The 13346-nt window shown below is 40.4% G+C and overlaps 1 protein-coding gene across 6 annotated transcripts in view; it reads right to left on the bottom strand.

Moving 5' to 3' along the window:
- Positions 1–10731, bottom strand: part of LOC130922688 (coiled-coil domain-containing protein 102A-like) — an 88229-nt gene extending 77498 nt beyond the window's left edge. For 2 of the 6 annotated variants that reach the window (XM_057847622.1, XM_057847613.1), the window contains exon 1: positions 7002–7699. The gene's annotated coding sequence lies outside the window, so the exon portion shown is untranslated. Of the gene's footprint in view, positions 1–7001; positions 7705–10642 lie in introns of those variants that run through there. The other 4 variants (XM_057847603.1, XR_009064566.1, XM_057847632.1 and 1 more) reach the window with 4 other exon arrangements.
- Between the last annotated feature and the right edge of the window lie 2615 nt (positions 10732–13346).

Consider the following 13346-nt stretch of genomic DNA (forward strand, 5'->3'; position numbering starts at 1 on the left):
CACGCTCCGTTGTCAACACACAACTATGGAGGGTGGCTTTTGCGAAGGTAAGTTTTCAGTGCAGTGGTGCATGATATCAACTGTTTTTTCCTGCCCCCAAGTGCATTAGAGACAAAAATGATGGTGGTTGGTGGTGAACAAAATGAAACTAATATAACACAGGGTCTCTGCAAGTTTCCACAAGCCAAATTTAAGATTTTTAAGACATAATGAATTCAGTTTAAGACCCAGCTCACATAAAAAAAGTACAAAAGACTTACTTGCAAAGTATATGAATTTATTTCTCTTTATTACTCTGTTGTGAATCAAGACTTGTAAACTCTGCAGCCGATGGCCGTTGGCCACTTACCCATGGATAAAAGTACTGTAATTCGGTTCTGTTTAAATTTTTTCCCACTGCTATACTAACTAAGCTGTCAATACACAACTGCTCGTGCGCACACTGCAAATTTGTAACGTCTTGATCAATTATTTTTCATGAATCTAGTCAAATAATTTTCTCCATTTTGTTTTGAGTGTTAAAGACTAGTTTCCAGATGAATGTGTCAGATTCTTCCACTTACTTGAAGCAAAAATATTACAATTTGCTCTTATGAAGCCCACATACAGTGGCGCAAATAAGTATTTAGTCAACCTCCAATTATGCAAGTTCTCCTACTTGAAAGGATTAGAGAGGCCTGTAATTGTCAACATGGGTAAACCTCAACCATGAGAGACAGAATGTGAAAAAAAAAAAACAGAAAATCACATTGTTTGATTTTTAAAGAATTTCTTTCCAAATTAGAGTGGAAAATAAGTATTTGGTTATCTACAAACAAGCAAGATTTCTGGCTGTCAAAGAGGTCTAACTTCTTCTAACGAGACTCCTGTATCCTTACCTGTATCAATGGCACCTGTTTTAACTCATTATCGGTATAAAAGACACCTGTCCACAACCTCAGTCAGTCACACTCCAAAGTCCACTATGGCCAAGACCAAAGAGCTGTCGAAGTACACCAAAGACAAAATTTTAGACCTGCATCAGGCTTGGAAGACTGAATCTGCAATAGGTAAAAAGCCTGGTGTAAAGATATCAACTGTTGGAGCAATTATTAGAAAATGGAAGACATACAGTACAAGACCACTGATAATCTCCCTCTATCTGGGGCTCCATGCAAGATCTCACCCTGTGGCGTCAAAATGATAACAAGAACGGTGAGCAAATATCCCAGAACCACACGGGGGGACCTAGTGAATGACCTACAGAGAGCTGGGACCACAGTAAAAAAAGGCTACTATCAGTAACACAATGCGCCACCGGGGACTCAAATCCTGCACTGCCAGACATATCCCCCTGCTGAAGAAAGTACACGTCCAGGCCCGTCTGCGGTTCGCTAGAGAGCATTTGGATTATTCCAGAAGAGGACTGGGAGAATGTGTTATGGTCAGATGAAACCAAAATAGAACTTTTTGGTAGAAACACAGGTTCTCGTGTTTGGAGGAGAAAGAATACTGAATTGCATTCGAAGAACACCATACCCACTGTGAAGCATGGGGGTGGAAACATCATGCTTTGGGGCTGTTTTTCTGCAAATGGACCAGGACGACTGATCTGTGTTAAGGAAATAATGAATGCAGCCATGTATCGGGAGATTTTGAGTGAAAATCTCCTTCCATCACCAAGGGCATTGAAGATGAGACGTGGCTGGGTCTTTCAGCATGACAATGATCCCAAACACACAGCCAGGGCAAAAAAGGAGTGGCTTCGTAAGAAGCATTTCAAGGTCCTGGAGTGGCCTAGCAAGTTTCCAGATCTCAACCCCATAGAAAATCTGTGGAGGGAGTTGAAAGTCTGTGTTGCCCAACGACAGCCCCAAAACATCACTGCTCTACAGGAGATGCATGGAGGAATGGGCCAAAATACCAGCAATAGTGTGTGAAAAGTTTGTGAATAGTTACAGAAAACGTTTGGCCTCCGTTATTGCCAACAAAGGGTACATAACAAAGTATTGAGATGAACTTTTGGTATTGACCAAATTAGGGCTGCAGCTATCGAATATTTTAGTAATCGAGTAATCGACTGAAAATCCTATCGATTAATCGAGTAATCGGATAAAATATTTTTTAGGTAAAGAGCAATTATAAATATGAGAAAAATGTGAATGGGGTCTATACATTAGAAAACGACATTTCATTTAATACTGAACCATTTTCAGTCAATCAATGTCTTTATTTTCGATGTACATTGTTGAAAACAGCCAACAATTGCCTCTCAGATGTGACTAGAAAAAAAAAGGCCAATTCACTGCTTTCACTCCAAAAACTTTTGGATCTTTTAAAAAATAGATACATTTCTTACCTAAAAATGCCATTACGCTTGATAACACACATCACTTAAAAGTTAGGTGTTTTTCCCACATGTTTCAATTGAATTTCCATTTGTGTCAAGCCATTTTTAATTTCTAGTTAAGTTTTAAGTTAGTCTAAACTGTAAGTCCTGTGGCCTATACTACGAAGCCGGTTTTCTGGCTGAGCAGGGTAACTTCGAGAGTAACTTTATCACGTGCGACGTAAGTTCGCGGCTATGCGAGACTACGAAAGGTGGATATGTTGGAACCGAGAAGTGTTGCCATGGCAACACATGCCACACGCCAAACCTGGTCGTGTCAGAGTTAGATCTTGCTTAACATCAGGATTCCAATTAACCACGCTCTATTTAAACAGCACTCCTCCGCGGACGTGTCTTCCTGACAATGACAGAGTACTTGGACGACCCATACGACATTGGCGCGCGGATTGTGAGGGGCTCTCTCCGGAGGGCACGGGTATTTCGGGACCTCCAGAATCCGCTGGCGTACCCGGAAGATGTTCTCCATGAAAGATATAGATTTTCAGCTGAGGGAATTCTTTACCTGTGCCAACTGATCTAGGCAGACGTCACTAATGTAACCCGCCGAGTCAGGCCCTCACAACCGCGCAGATTGTGTGTGCCTGTCCGTGCGCTCTTTCGCCAGGGGACAATATATGTATTCCATCGGTGATGCTGAATATCTGCGTAAGAACACTGTATGCCGTGCGATTCGGAGTGGGGTATGGAAACGCTTCAAATTGATGCATTTATAATAATCATAGAAATATGTAGACTATTTAAACATTGAGAAAACTTGCGTTTTTTTTCTGCCAACTCGAGGAGATTAAATTAAATGTCAAATCCACTGATAGGACAGACGCACAAATATAAAAGATATACATGTTTATTGAATATGCATCTTACAGTCTTGTTTAACTGTGAAAAATCGTTACAAAAGACGGGCTTTTATTTACGCAACAACGCATGGCATCCCCGCATTTCCTTCTTCTCCTGAGTCCTCACAAATATAACATAATTTTTTTTTGTCGGGCTCGGGCCTGCAAATCAAGTTTATTGATCGGACTCGGGTCGAGTCGGGCTGGATTTTTTAGGCCCAAACTAAAAAAAAAAAAAACATACGTATTCGTACAGTCAAGGGGACTAAACATACAATCATCCTGTTTCGTGTGGTGATGCGTGACAATTATTTCTTACTGTTAATGTACCAAATCTTATTTTATTGTCCTGACAGCAGGCTTTATTTCTTTTCATGGACATAAGTAAACTGGCATATTGACGCATTCACAAATCACACGATCTGTAAATTCGCTGTCAACAGACCCGTTGCGCTCTACTCGCCGAAGCGGTGTTGGATTTCGCGGTGAGGGTTGATTTTAATTCCTCATAATTCCGCATGATCATCGCGCATTCCTCCTCCGTGAAGTAAGGTGCCCGTGCCATCGTCACAAGTAGTGTTTGACTCTGGTCACCGCGCCCTTTTATGTGAACGCGCAGTAACTCTGACTGGGTTGACACAGGTTCGACTAATCAACCTCATAATCAGCGTCGTAGTACCGATTGACCACAAACTAGACAACCAGGTTTTGTCAACTCCGGTTACCCGATGGTAAACTGGATTACTTCTGGGGAGGTTGAACTCGGTTCGTAGTATAGGCCACTGATAGGATTTTGAGTTTTTGCAGTGTTCAAAATAAATGTATTGTAACATATCAGGTTATAATATGGCGGGAATATATGCATGTGTTCCTGAAGGAAGGGAGGGAGGTGCGGCAGAGCGAGAGACGTGCCTTCCGGTTGTTGTTGTCGTTCCACAAGTTCCCAAAAAAGAAATAATTGCAACCTAACGAAGCGGGTGACTCTTTGTCGACGTTACAGTATGATACCTGCTGTATTGGAGCACATTAGGGGCCAGTGCTACTTGGTGTTTTATCCAGCAATGACTACTGAGCTAAAATTGACAGTTAGCTTTATCATATTTTTATTTTACCCCCTCATCACTCTACAGCGCTATATTTCACAGATTAAATAAAGCCTGTATGTAAGACATGTTAGCCATGCATCGACAGTGGTCTTAATAGAAACCTAGCCTCCGCAGGGCTAACATTATGTACGTGAGCGAGTCACAGAAACGTTAATCTTATTAGCGCTGAGAAATGTACTGCTTTAAGATGGCGGCGAGGGTAGGAACGTAGATCGACTGGTAAATCGAGAGCTTTGCCTTTCGGCTCAGCTCCTTCTTCACCACTACGGACCGGTGCAGAGTCTGCATTACTGCAAACGCTGCACCCATCCGCCTGTTGATCTCCTGCTCCCTCCTACCGTCACTCATGAACAAGACCCCAAGATACTTAAACTCCTCCACTTGGCCCCGACCCGGAGAGGGCATTCCACCCTTTTCCGACTGAGGACCATGGATCGGATTTGGAGGTACTGATCTTCATCCCAACCGCTTCACACTCAGCTGCGAACCACTCTAGTGAGAGTTGGAGGTCACGGCTTGATGATGCCAACAGCACTACATCATCTGCAAAAAGCAGAGATTAAATGCTGAGGTCACCAAACCGGACCCCTCAACGCTTAGGCTGCGCCTAGAAATTCTGTCCATAAAAATGATGAACAGAATCGGTGACAAAGGGCAGCCTTGGCGGAGTACAACTCTCACTGGGAACGAATTTGACTTACTGCCGGCGATGCGGACCAAACTCTGACACCGGTCGTACAGAGACCGAACAGCCCTTACCAAGGGGCTCGGTACCCCATACTCCCGGAGCACCCCCCACAGGATACCCCGAGGCACACGGTTGAACGCCTTCTCCAAATCCACAAAACACATGTAGACTGGTTGGGCGAACTCCCATGCACCCTCGAGGACCCTGCCGAGGGTGTAGAGCTAGTCCGCTGTTTCACAGCCGGGCGGTCATTGTCCAGCTGCTTCCCCGCAAACGAGCCCTCTGCCCGCAGCAGGGAAACGATGAGCTCTAACTCGCTCGCCGCCGGGCGGGTTGCTGATCGGCGAAGACAATCAACAACCCCGCCACCATGTGAAATGTTCCGGGCTAGTTTTGTGTGATTTTTCGCTTCGAAGACTTTGAAACATCACTCGGTTCGGGTTAGCATGTCGGCTAGCTGTCACGTCTCTTGGTTTGTTTACATTCTCCGAAGCCGGGGCAGGGAAATGAAAAAAGCCTGGCTAACTACAGTGGCATGAAATATCGTTCGGGAGGTGAAGTCGACAGTTTTGACCATTATGGAGTAATTTTTGCCACGTTGTACTGAATAAATGCATGTTTATTATTTCATTTTCCATTTAGCACAAGAATGTTATTTGTCATGATCATACCATTTATTTAGCTATTGGGGAAAATACTTTGATAAAAAGAATATCCTGTAAAAATATTGGAGTAGAGCGACTAAAACAATGACATTTCTGCGGCTTTTTGTCGCATTTTCCTCGTTCTGAATAAATCCCCCTCAATGGGCTGAATTCTAAGTCAGATGAAACCATGACCCTGCCATCGTCATCCTCCTGTTGGTGACGCTAGAGCGCTATAATGGTAGGCGTGACTAAACAGCGGATTAAAAGACTAATTGCTCGTCATCTGCTCTTTGCCAAATTGTTGTATATAGCTGAATCGTCTCAAAATATGGTTCTATATCACATAATAATGCTATCTAAGACTTTTTTTTATCTGGTTGTACGCACATTAAGAAAGTCTCAAGCTTATTTCCAGAAATTGGGTAGATTTACACTGAAAACAAGGGGATTTAACCGTGTTTCTGCAGTGAAGCAATAACTGGTGCTGTTCGATTAATTCTGACAGGGCAGCACAGGAAGTTGTTCCTCTGTAGTTACGCTACAGTGTCCCCAAAAATCAAAACATTTAAAATCGAGACAGGAGTTTATGCGTGTTCTGAATGAAAGTAAAGTCAATAGATTTTTAAGACCTTTCACGGTCGTATTTAATACCTTTTATGAAATTTTAGGATAATTTTGGACATTTTAAGACCATAAACGTTGTCAGACAGCTAACAATGCAGCAAAGTGTTTGCGAAAATCGCGGGAAAAAAAAAAAAAAAAAAGACAGGTAATATTTTTAGCCGTTATTTTGCAAGTGCACGGGTGAGGCCAGCTTTCACTTGACACCAACTCAATGGTCTGGTAATTCATTTAAATATCGACAGAAAAAAACATTACATTATGGTTTTTCAACAGATTTTCAAAACCTTGGTGTCACTGTAGTTTGCTTTCCAAGCCCTCACCAGTCATCCATCCAGTCATTCAACATCCCACGAATAAAACTTTTTTTTTTTTTTTTTTTTAAATAACATTTAAATATATATTTTCGAGGTGGAGACCACTGTCAATTTAACATTTCACTCTCATCCACATGCTTGAAAATTGTATGCACCGTTACAAAATAATCACAATTGCTCAAGTACAAGCCGAAAACACAAATTCTGAACATAAAAAGAGACCTTTCAGTGGCTCGATAAACCAAAATGCTCGACCTTTTCTTTTCGCCACAACTATAGGGAAAGTGTGCAACGACACAAACGGGGTATATGTTTATACATTTCCCCCTTTGACACCAAAGGAATAGTTATGTGCAAACTGTGAACAATAATAAAAACATCACATTGATCAACGTACCGGTCTTTCTCTAGAAGTGCAGATTTGATTCCGTCGAAATAGTTCATATTTCCTCCAAAAAGTTGTTGAAATCTTGGTCCGATGTTCGTTTTCCTTCCACTGTTTAATTTCGGTGGTAAATTGATCTGCGCTTGCGCTACGGGTCGACCATCTTGGATTGCAAACGACAGCAAACTCAGTGGGACAAAACACATTGTCACTTGCGCGAGCCCTTTTCCTTGCAGAACGGTCAGTAAAAGGGGTATGATACGTGCCACCATGGGGGAAAAAATCGTTGATGGAATAACCCTGTTATTCATTATATTTTTATCATGTAGTCAGCTGACCTCATGCTTTAAGCACATAACCTAGACCTCACCAGAGGTTGGTAGAGTAGCGAAAAATGTAATCAATTAAGGACAGTGGTGGATGAAGTACTTCCTTTTTTTAACTTAAGTAAAAGTATAAGTAAAAGTATAAGTAGGATGACCAAACGTCCTCTTTTGCCCGGACAAGTCCTACTTTCACGGAGTATCCTCGTCGTCCGGGCGGGTTTTATAAATTCATAAAAATGTCCGGCTTTTATGATTTTTCACGGGACCAATTTGAAGAGAATTTCTCCGGCCGCTGGGTGGCAGCAGTTGACATGGCTCCTACTAGAAGGGAGGGAAGGAGTAGTTCTTCTTGTTTTTGAGGCATTACCGCCATCTACTGGGTTGACGATTTGGCCACAACGCCTGCCCAGTTGTTAAGTTTTTAATGATAAATACGTATATAATGGCAACTGTTGACTTCTGTCGGAGCTTTGACTGTAAAATCCTGTTTGGTGTCAAATCGTTGCACTGCCGATGATTGTAAACTTTTATAGCAAAGTTTGATTTTTGCCTCAGCTAGCTATCAGTAAGCTAAAACACGCTAGGCATTATGGGAAATGTAGTTTTGAACTGCTAAGTTTGGAAACATGCTGGTTGAATAGTTTGTCAGTTTACTTTGGTTATTGTTTGTGTGCAATCTAGAACATTGAATGAGAATATCAATTGAATGGAAATAACAGTTTGTCAAGGACAATTGTCGTGATAGTAATTTATAAAAATGTTTAGTTGGCACATAGCCTACTGTGTGTATGTGTATTGACTGGACTACATTTTCATGGTCTGCATTATATATAATATATAAAGTATATTTTAGTCATTATTATTATTATTTTTTTTAAAACTGCATTTTTCCATCCAGAGTGCGGGGGCACACTTTAAATATTTTAAAGTGATATAGACATCTTTGTGTGAACTTCGAGAAGTGCGGGGGCACACTTTAAATATTTTAAAGTGATATAGACATCTTTGTGTGAACTTCGCGTAAAATTCAAGTATCTTGAGGCCAGGCTGAGTTTCCTCTTTTTTGGAAATCAAAATATGGTCACCCTAGTATAAGTATCTGATGAAAAACGTACTCACGTAAAAATACAAAAGTCCATGCGTTTATATATATATATATATATATATATATATATATATATATATATATATATATATATATATATATATATATATAAAGGGTGTATTGGTACATGTATTTGTATTGAACCGTTTCGGTACTTGGTGCTCAGTTCGGAACGGACCCAACGAGTTTCTGATGTAATGTAACCCTTACTTTTCGAGGCTGTGAGTCGATCAGGTTACAGTTTCTTTGTGTAGATTATATTTACTCCGTCTTGTCTACTATAATGAGGACCAACACGGTAGGACATTAAGAAATGTCAACGGCGCGACAACGTGGCCGCTGCGGGAACCCAGTGAAACGCGGCCGTTAAAGTCAATCAGCCAATGCACACCAGTCGCAGTGCGGCCGTTAGACGCGTCCCAGAAGCGGCTCATGCACGCGAAAAGAATGGCAGACGCGAGACGCGGCCCTCCTGCGTCAATAATACTAGCTAGCAGACCGGACAGACCGGAAGTCACTCGTGTAAAAATACGGTGGATCTGGTGTTCTGCCAAAATCTTCTACATCGGCGAAACGTCCTACTTTAGTCGAATTTGACACCCAAAGTACTACCGCGTAAACCTGTCGCTATATGCAATAATTCCAGTAATCGCGCGGTATATAAAAATGATGACGGTAATTTTCCTGCTGCGATTTATCGCCTCGCGTGCACGTGCGCGCGTGTGCGCACGTGAAGCACGCGGTTGCCGCTGATGTGTGGCAGACGTGCTTGACAGCGCTGTTTAAAGTTCAGCTTCCTTGTGCCACTCTGTTTTATTAACTTCTGGGTATGTTCGTTTTATACATTTGAGTTTGAGTGACCGTCATTTAATGGATGGAGGCTGGGCCGAGTGCACTGTCGGCGCACAGCAATGAGCGAGCGGAATGAGGAAGAGGACGAACCAGTCTGCAAAATGTTTCTGGAGGTTGTTTCAACAAAGATGGCCAACAGAATAAATCTACATGATCATTTGAAACACTATCATCCTCTCCAGTTTTCACTGCTTAGTTTGAAAACTGCATCGTAACAAGCAGAGCCTCCTCCTTGCTTTAATTGACAATTAGAGGTATTCGCTTAATGTGAGAAATACAGACGACACCGCGCAAAATAGCGTTCCCTCACGGAAAGTGAAGTCAGCTTCATTGTTGAAGAAGTGAGACCGTTTTACCTCTGTTTAATGATATTTGATACCTTTGGGAGACAAATTTTTGGTTGTTGCTACTTAGTCTATTTTTCTCTGTTGTTGTTGAAGTGCAATTACAGTGACTGCAACTTTATACCTATGTGCCTAAATGCTTGTTATTAAGTGCAATTTTATCTTTTCTTGAAAAAAGACATTTTATTCATTATGTGTTTCTGTGCGGTATTAATATTGTTGTCTTTTACTTGAAAGAGGCATGGTCTATTGTTTTTAGTTGTGATTTCTTAAAAGGTATTTTTTAATTTAAAAGTAAACATTTATTATTTATTTAATTGGGTGTAATTGATCTATCAATATATACTGTATTCCCTGTATTCTATATTGTTATTGTAAATCAGTTAAAAGGGGACGGGACTTGATAAGCATATGCTTCTCTCGTCAGCCCTTGTCTTTTCTTCGGTTTTATCGGGTTACTCATATCACATCTTGCAACTGTCAATGATACCGATGATGATGACAATAAATAAATAAACGCAAAAAAAATATTTTTTGGGGGGGGGTACCGCAATAATATCGCATATCACAATAATTTATGAGATAATTTATCGCCCACTAAAATTTGTTATCGCGACAGGCCTACTACCGTGCGCTCTAAACTTGTTTTGTTTAGATGCATACAGGCATAACATACAAAAAAAATGCCTGAAGAAAATACTTAAATGTAGTTATATCAAATAAGGATGGTTTAAATTCGCTACGTGACTAATGTGGTCAACTGCTTCAAAGCTAACACAAAAAAAAAACACAATGGTGAAAAGTATTAGAGGGTAATACATGCAAAAAGTATCTTTGAGGCAGTAAAAAGGTTCTAAAAAACTAAATAAAAACAAAAATAGTGAGTACTCGCCACTTCTAACCGATGTGCGCATGCGTGCGGATGCTTGCGCAAGCGCGCTGAGCATTGTGTAGGACGTTTCGCCGCATAGTAAGGAATGGCCGAACACCGGTCGATTTTCAAACTAAAATGCCATCGTAACCCACTTTTTGAGTCCATCAGATCTCTTGAGTGGTAGATCGGGGCACAGTTGACTTGTCTTTGTTCATTTACAGTTGTCTTCTGTGCTAAAATAATAACCAACACGGCCCTGTGTTCAATACAAAACCTCCTACCACAACAAACCAAGTAGGAACTAATATTCACATAGGAACTAAAGTTATTCAACATAAAACATACAATATAAATGAATACTAAATCACATTTGTAAAATACAAACGCATAATAAAATAAATAATAGCCCATTTAAATAAAATAAATCGAAATGAGCTGAAACACCTGTAATTAAATAATAATAATACAGATCCTGCTTACAAAATTAAATTTATTAAAGGGCAACTGAAGAGCTTTTCGGATTTCGCTTTTGAGTGTTTTACTCAGTTGAATTGTATTAAATGCATTATTCGCTGTCTCAAAAAGTCACATAAATAATAATAATAATAATAATTGACTGCTTAGTTTTCGAGTTATGGCCATAGCAACACCATAGCAACGGGGGACGCGCCGCCCTGCCGACCGCTACCTGATGACGTAACTTCCAGGAAGCTTCGCCACCACTCTGAACACGGAAATATAGCACCACGCTATCCTTGCCATATATTGCATACATTTTCTGGGTTTTACTCGCGAGATTCGTCATGCCATCGCGATGTGTAGCGATGAATTGCTCACAGGAAGACTCGAGACTTTATGAGTGGTCCCATAAAACTTCTCCTGCAAAGGTTTGGACCGTTTTTGTGAGCATGCATACAGGTTCCCAATCGGCTCATTGTTTTTATCATTTCAGCGACGACAGCTTTGAAAACCTACAACAATGCAACATTGGTTTTACAAAAACGTTAGAAGAGACCTTTACTGGCTTTTATGATTCTAAAATTTGATGCACTTCTGTTGATAAACGAGGGGGACTCCTACTGCCTGTTTGTTGAAGCGCGACTTTTTTTTTTTTTGAAGAAGAAGGAACAATAGCATCAAATAGATGCTGATTTGACTGGGGCATTATTATTTGCTCACCAAGAAATTATTATTAAAAATTAATAAATTAAAATTAGGATCCATCCAATATTTTCATGCTGCTGTGATTTGCCAAACATAAAAAATTAAGCGGCGGAAACCCTCAACACGATGAAAAAAGCGTTGCAAGTCAGTCGCCACCCAGTTTCCCAAAACCAACAGAGAGTGGGTCGAGTCATATGATGACCCAAGTGATGCGGTGTCCAGCGATGACGACTGAAGAGATCCTATGAGGCCTGCCAGATGCTGAATTTCTTCCGTCTGCGACACCAGATGATGATGACTTAGGAGAAATAAATGTAGCAAATTTTGATGACATGAAATCATAAACTATTTATACAGTATATACTGTACACATTTTTAAAAGAAAAATCTAGTTACCTTCATATTTTAATAATGATTTATCTTTGTATAGAGAACACTTAATGCTACAGAAAAGAGTAAATACATATTTCCCACTGTCATTATCATTTTTCAATGTTGCGCTAGTCCGTTGCTATCCTAACTTTGTGTTGCTTACTAAATGTATGTTTTTTGATGTGTGCCATTGTGTGCTAGGTATAACTTAGCTTTCGATGTTGTGTTACAATCTGACAGCGAAAGCTGATGCTGATTCAACATAAATCTGGTATCATTTATTATTGTGGCCTATTGAATGTGTTTCAGAATGTAATATAATTACAATATATTATATACCAATAGAATACATTAAACAGTCAACAAAATATGTCAATGGTGTTTACAATTTATGGTTTTGTTTTTTTAATGTAATTCATGCCCCTGTCAGTGCTTCAGCCTCCTCAAGTTTGGCTCTCATGTCTGGGTTCTCCTGACAACACAGGCATACTTTTGGAAGGGTAATTACTTGACGGTTTACAGCAACACCTGGAAAATAAAATCGTTTTGTCATTTATTTTGAAAAATCAATAACATATCATTCATTTAGCCACATTTGGGCTAGTTTTACCATATTTAGATCGGTAGGAGCTGTCCCATTACCTAATATCCAGTTTTAGCTATGTGGAGAGCATAGAAAAATATACAACCATGTCATCGCATTCTCTCAAATAAAAAAATCACAATGCTGGACTTAGGCTTACCACTCACTCTCCCGTTCGTGAAGTGTCGAGCTGTCAATTGGCATCATGACGACATCTGCTGTGTCAAGGAAATCGTCGTCATCTGACACCTCAGGTTCAAACATGTAGGGATTAATTGTAGTTAATCTTTCCTGGGAACCTTTGCCATCGGTAGCGTCACGAAAGAGCGATCCTGAATGGTTACCTTTGGTGGAAATATCACGGACATTGTTGTTGCTGCTATGATAGCTGTGGATAGTCTTCTCTGTTGCATCGGGGAATCTACGTCACACTTCCGGGTTTGCGAAGGGAACATTAACGGAGTGCAAAAAAACAAAAAAAAAAACGCGAATTGTCCTTGCAATTACGTGTTGATAGTGTCATGGTGTTTTTGACGAACTCGTCCAAAGTTTATATTCGTAAAATTACACCAAAATCCGGAAAGGTCTTCAGTTGCCCTTTAATTTCTGTGTGGCGCTTTAACTTGAGAAAATCCACCAATAAAGCTTTTGAAAACCGTTCATAAGGGGAAAAAATGATTCATTGAGGCATTTAATTTGTAAAATACATGTTAAAATCTTTGTCATTGGGATTGCTT

This window comes from Corythoichthys intestinalis, chromosome 1 (assembly GCF_030265065.1).
Source record: "Corythoichthys intestinalis isolate RoL2023-P3 chromosome 1, ASM3026506v1, whole genome shotgun sequence".
Classification (NCBI taxonomy): Eukaryota; Metazoa; Chordata; class Actinopteri; order Syngnathiformes; family Syngnathidae; genus Corythoichthys; species Corythoichthys intestinalis.